A 6,650-nucleotide genomic window follows, 5' to 3' on the forward strand; every position below is an offset into this window, starting at 1 on the left:
AACTCCGTTTTGCATAAAATTTGCACCGTTGGAATCCTCTTTCCTTGTTCTTTCTATTGATGACCTCTTTTTCTGTAAAATATAATAACAAGTATCAATTTCCTAATTAAATTAGATAATTTAGATATTAATTGATACTTTTTATGTCAATTTGTGACATAAATCACACCCCCCAACTTAATCATTGCTAGTCCCTTAGCAATGTACCAAAATAAGATCATATTCCAAAAAGATCCTTCCTTTGCAAATTAATTTAAGATCGAAATTCAAGAAGTTTTCTAGTATTACTAAGTAATGAGCTTTGAATTAGAATCGGTAGTCAGTCTACTTAGGAGCTTTCTTAGAGTACACTTAAAGTTTTATAGCACTTGTGTGAGTGATAACTAACTTAGTATTTCAGTATTAACTTGTACAGGCCAATTGTATCATTTTTCATAACTTAGTTCGATTAATTTTCTATACACCCCAGATTAAACAAAGAACTAAGGTAGCTTTCACACTGTTTTTTTTTTTTTTTTTTTTTTTTTTGCTGAGCATCCTGGCCTTCCCACCATCGTTTGACGTGAATCTCAACACTTGACTTAGGTGAAGAGACCCGGTTACTAGGCTTAGGACAATCCACATTTACTCTGTGTTTTGCATTTTATTTCAGGCAGGTAGCTCTTTCCTTAAATTCAAATTTCTTCAATTGGGGTGTAGAAAAAATTATCTAATTTAAATAATACTCAAATCCTTAATTGGCCTTACAATTAACACCTACTTTACCTTGTTAGTGTGCATGTGCAATTGGAAGTGCTAATAGTCTTTAAATGACCTAAGCCACCAAGAGTCTAACCAGCTAATCTTCTCCGTGACTCACTACATTAGCAAATACTTTCTAACTTACTCTTATTTCTTTTCTAGATTAATTTATTTCTTTTTTTTTTTTTGCATAAAAATAAGATTTTAAAAAAAATTAATATATTAAATGCAAGAATTAACTCATAGTGGAAGGAAAAGAAAATGATAACACCTGATTTTGTTCAAGCTCTCCCCCCAACTTGACCGACATTGTCCCCAATGGAGTTTATCTAATTTATTTGTCCTAAGCAAACTGAAAACAAAGAAAGCTTTAGAAATTAAATAAGCTGGGTTGCCTCCCAGAAGCGCTAAGTTTTATGTCTTCAGCCAGACCAAATCTCGAAGCAACTTAATCAGAATAAGTTGGTTCATAAAGAACCATGGCATCTTCAACAGTCTTGACAGGTAATTCCAAGAATGGTTTTAATCGTTGACCATTAACTTTAAAGATAACACCATTACTTGGGTTTTCAATCTCAACAGCTCCGTGTGAAAAACTTCCTTTACTAAAAATGGTCCTGTCCATCTAGACCTAAGCTTTCCTGGAAACAGATGTAATCTAGAGTTATATAAGAGCACCTTTTGTCCGATATTGAAAGTTTTTCTATAATTGATTGATCATGAAATACTTTGGTTCGTTCCTTGTATATCCTTGCATTTTCATAGGCTTCATTTCTAAGTTCTTCTAATTCATTCAATTGAAGCTTCCTATGGTTTCCAGCGTCGTTCAAATTTGTATTTAGTTGTTTGATGGCCCACATGGCTTTGTGTTCTACTCAATAGGCAAGTGACATGGTTTACCAAACACAATCCTATAAGGAGACATTCCTAGATTGGTCTTGAAAGCGGTTCGGTATGCCCAAAGTGCATCAATCAATTTCAAAGACCAATCCTTTCTATTGGCACTAACAGTTTTTTTCAGGATCTGTTTGATTTGTCGGTTTGATACTTCAACTTGCCCACTAGTTTGAGGATGATATGGTGTGGCCAATTTGTAGGTGACATTATACTTTTTCATCAATGTTGCAAAAGGTCGGTTACAAAAATGGGTTCCCCGATCACTAATGATTGCCCTAGGAATACCGAAACGGGATAGAATATTTTCTTTAAGAAACTTAATGACCATTTTGCTATCGGGTGTTCTACATGCAATTGCTTCTACCCATTTTGAAACATAATCAACTGCTACTAGAATGTATTCATTTCCAAAGGAATTTGGAAATGGTCCCATGAAATCGATCCCCCAAACATCAAAAACTTCAACTACCAAGATTGGGTTGAGTGGCATCATGTGTCTCTTGGTGATTCGGCCCATTTTCTGACATTGAGCACAACTTTTACAATATTCATGAGCATCCTTAAATAAATTGGGCCAATAAAAACCACATTGGAGAACCTTAGCAGCAGTTTTCTTAGACGCGAAGTGACCCCCACATGCTTGATCATGACAAAAAGATAAAATATTCATGACTTCGTTATCTGGGATACACCTTCTAATAATTTGATCAGGACATTGTTTAAAAAGATAAGGATCATCCCAAATGAAATACTTCACTTGGGCAAAGAATTTATATTTATCCTGCTTAGTCCAATGAGAAGGTATCTTGCCTATGGCTAAATAATTTACAATATCAGCAAACCAAGGTTCAGTAGACACAGACATGAGTTGCTCATCTGGGAAAGATTCATTGATGGGTGGTTCACTAGATGGTGCAACTGGAATTCGGGACAAATGATCTACTACAACGTTCTCAGTGCCTTTCTTGTCCCTAATTTCTAGGTCAAATTCTTGAGGGAGCAAAATCCATCTGATTAAGCGTGCCTTGGCATCCTTCTTTGCTAGGAGATGTTTAATGACTGAGTGATCGGTGTAAACAATGGTGTGGGTCCCAACCAAATAAGATCTAAATTTTCTAAAGCAAAGACAACGGCAAGGAACTCCTTCTCAGTTGTGGTGTAGTTAAGCTGTGCATCATTTAAGGTTTTACTTGCATAATATATCACTCTAGGCAGCTTATTTATTCGTTGACCTAAGATTGTGCCCACAACATGATCGAACGCATCACACATTAATTCAAATGGTTCAGACCAGACGGACGATGAATGATTGGAGCTGATACAAGTGCATTTTTTAGAAATTCAAAGATTCCAACACTCATGAGTAAATTCAAATTTGGTATCTTTTGCCAAAAGATTAGTCAGTGGACGTGCTACTTTGCTAAAGTTGGCAATAAACCTTCTATAGAATCCAGCATGACCTAAAAATGAACGTATTTCTTTCACAGATTTAGGTGGTGGAAGACTTGCAATTAGATCTATTTTGGCCTTGTCCACTTTAATCCCCTTTTTAGAAATGACATGGCCAAGAACTATTCCCTGTTTGACCATAAACTGACATTTTTCCCAGTTGAGAACTAAATGCTTCTCCTTACATCGTTCTAGAACTAATTGCAGGTGATTCAGACACTCAGAGAAGGTTAGGCCAAAAAAGAAAAGTTATCCATAAAAATTTTAGAAATCGTTCTATCATATCTGAAAACATGCTGATCATGCATCTCTGGAAGGTTGCCGGTGCATTACATAGTCCTAAAGGGCATTCGTCTATAGGCAAAAGTACCAAATGGACAGGTGAATGTAGTCTTTTCTTGATCTTCAGCGGCTATGGGGATCTAGTTGTAACCGGAGTATCCATCAAGAAAATAGTAAAACTCTTGTCCGGCTAGTCTTTCCAACATTTGATCAATAAATGGCAAAGGAAAGTGATCTTTCCTTGTCGCAGCATTCAACTTTCTATAGTCTATACAGACCCTCCATCCCGTTTGGGTCCTAGTTGGGATAAGTTGTTTGCATCATTTTGGACCACTGTTACCCCAGATTTCTTGGGTATACTTGAACTGGCTTACCCAAGAGCTATCAGAAATAGGATAAATTATTCCACTATCTAGGAGTTTCAGAATCTCCTTTTTAACTACATCCTTCATACTGGATTAAGCCTTCTTTGGGCTTCTCTTGTTGGTTTAGCCTCTTCCTCTAAGTATATTCTATGTTGAACTATAGAAGGGCTTATTCCTTTGATATCTGCTATGGTCCAACCTATTGCTCTTGATTTGCTTTTAGAACTGACAATAACTCCTCCTCTTGCTTGGGATCTAGGTCTGATGCAATAATTACAGGCAAAGTTTCTTTGGTCCTAGATATGCATACTTGAGATATTCTGGAGGGGCTTCAGTTCTAAAATGGGTGCTTCCTCTATCGATGGTTTAGGTGATGATTTCACCATCTCAATGATTGGTTCAGTAGGAAGTGTCGATTCCTGATTAATCTGATTTTCTTTAAGTATTTCATTGACATCCTCAGACTCATGGATTAACCAGGGGTTAGACTCTAGGTCGACTTCATCATCACTAATGTCAATGGATTCATAAATACCATCTTGGACTACATTGACATCAGCATGAGAAGAGATTCCTGTTCTAAGTTAAAAACATTAAGCTCAATGGTCATATTCCCAAAGGATAACTTCATTAGACCATTTCGACAATTGATTTCAGCATTGGCCGTAGCTAAGAATGGTCTTCCTAAAATGACAGGTATATGTCCTTTAGGATTCGCAACTGGCTCAGTCTCTAAAAAATAAAATCTACAGAAAAATGAAATTTTCAACCTTTATCAGAACATCCTCGACCATTCCCTTAGGGATCCTGAGAGATCTATCGGCTAACTGTAATGTGATCCCAGTAGGTTGAAGTTTTTCTAATCCTAGTTGCTCATACACCGAATATGGAAGGATATTCACACTAGCTCCTAGATCTAGCAAGGCCTTTTTTATATTGGTTTCTCCAATAACACAAGAAATTGTTGGAGCTCCAGGGTCCTTATATTTAATTGGCACATGGCTAGATAGGTATGAACTGACACTTGCAGCCAAAAATGCTTTCTTTGGTACATTAGTGGTCCTTTTCCTAGTGCAAAGATCTTTTAAAAATTTAGCATAAGTTGGAACCTGATGGATTATATCTAAAAGAGGAATATTGACTTGGACTTGTTTAAATACCTCTAAAATTTTGTCTAAATGTTCAGATTTATTGGATTTCAGTCTGTTTGGAAAAGGAGCTCTAGGACTTTTAAGTACTGGACTAGGTGAATTTTGGTTTCTGGTGCTTGAGGTTGAAAGGTAGTAGTTTTAGAAGGTGACTCGGCAGATGAGTCCTCTATATCATCAAGTGCAACTACCTTATTGTCTATTTGTTTTTCCGATCTTAAGGTATGAATGGCATTTACACCATTAACTTGGTTTCCTTGTTGGGGTCGTGGACCATTTTGGTTCCTAGGATTTGGCTCAGGTTGGCTAGGTAACCTACCATGTTCTCGTTCACTAATGGTCGAAGCCAGCTGACTTACTTGCATTTTCAGACGGGCTATAGCTTGGGTGTTATTATTTATGAGTTGACCCGTGGTTTGCATAAAGCTGGTATGTGTCTTCATCATGGCTTCTAGGCTTTTCTCTAAAGAGGTAATTTTCTTGTCATTATCATGGAAGCCTGGCGGGTTGTTCATCACTGGGTTGGACCTTAGATTTTGCTGATTGAAATTTGGATTGCCTACATTAGGATTCTGGGACCATGAGAAATTCGGGTGATTCCTCCAACCTGGGTTATATGTGGGTGCATAAGGATTGTTCAATGGTCCTTGATAGGTGGCATTCACCTGTGCACACTCATTCGAGTAGGAACATTCTTCTAAGACATGGTCTGGTGCATTGCACCCTTTACACATGGGTGCAGATATTTGATTTACATTGGCTGGTCTCTGTAATTCTAAGGCTTCCAATCTACGTGTTAAGGTTACAATCTTGCCTCTGATGCTAGAGTTGGTTGAATTTGATGCATTCCTCCTCTTGAAGGTGTAGCTTTATCAGGTTCCCTAGTTGTTTCCCACTGTAAATTTTTCTCGGCTAGGTCTTCTAAGAATTGCCAAGCTTCAGTAGTTTCTTTGTCCATAAATCGGCCTTGGCACATGGACTCTAGCATGGTTCTTGAGTTTGAATCTAACCCCTCATAGATGATCTGGCATAGTCTTCAAGTTTCTATTCCATGGTGTGGGCATTGGGTCAAAAGATTCTTGAAACGATCAAAGTACTTCCAAAATGATTCACCAGCTAGTTGGTAAAATTGATTTATTTCATTCCTAATCCTAGCTGTTTTATGATGGAGAAAATATTTTTTAAAAATGTTCTCACAAAGCCCTCCCAGGTAGTGACAGAATGGTTTGGCAGACTATAAAGCCACTTCTTAGCATTATCCTTAAGGGCAAAGTTGATTAATCTAAGTTTGACCTCATCCTCTGTTAATTGCAGTTTCATGGTTGCACATACCTCCTCAAATTCTCTAATAAATATATAAGCATCCTCTAATCCTGTGAATTTTGGAAGCATATTTATGATTTGAGGTTTGATTTCAAAATTGTTAGTTGTGGGTTGTGGTAACCTGATACAAGATGGTTGGATGGAGCCAACTGGATAACACAAATCCTTAAGGGTCATGGGTTGGATTGGTTCAGCCATTGGAACAACAGGAATTAACTCAATTCTAACTAGACGACCCGACACTCTTCTCCACACACGAGGTGTACGGTATAATTTTTTTTTATAAAATTTTTATGTATAAGAAAAAGAAAGAAAAGAGAAAAAGTTCTAAAGAAAAGATCCTAAGGAGTCCTAAATCTAAAGAAAAGTAATCAAATTAATTTAAATTTTAATAATTTTTTTTATTTTTCAAACAAGTGAAACAATAAATTAAACTCAATCTATC

The 6,650-nt window shown here is 36.8% G+C and overlaps 1 non-coding gene across 1 annotated transcript; it reads left to right on the forward strand.

Annotated features, from left to right (window-relative positions):
- The first annotated feature begins 5,928 nt into the window (after positions 1-5,928).
- Positions 5,929-6,035, forward strand: LOC140852682 (small nucleolar RNA R71). The gene has a single exon (XR_012135584.1). It is a non-coding gene; the product is annotated as a small nucleolar RNA R71 (small nucleolar RNA).
- Positions 6,036-6,650: the final 615 nt, after the last annotated feature.

The sequence above is a fragment of the Elaeis guineensis genome, chromosome 11 (assembly GCF_000442705.2).
Source record: "Elaeis guineensis isolate ETL-2024a chromosome 11, EG11, whole genome shotgun sequence".
In the NCBI taxonomy this organism is placed as follows: Eukaryota; Viridiplantae; Streptophyta; class Magnoliopsida; order Arecales; family Arecaceae; genus Elaeis; species Elaeis guineensis.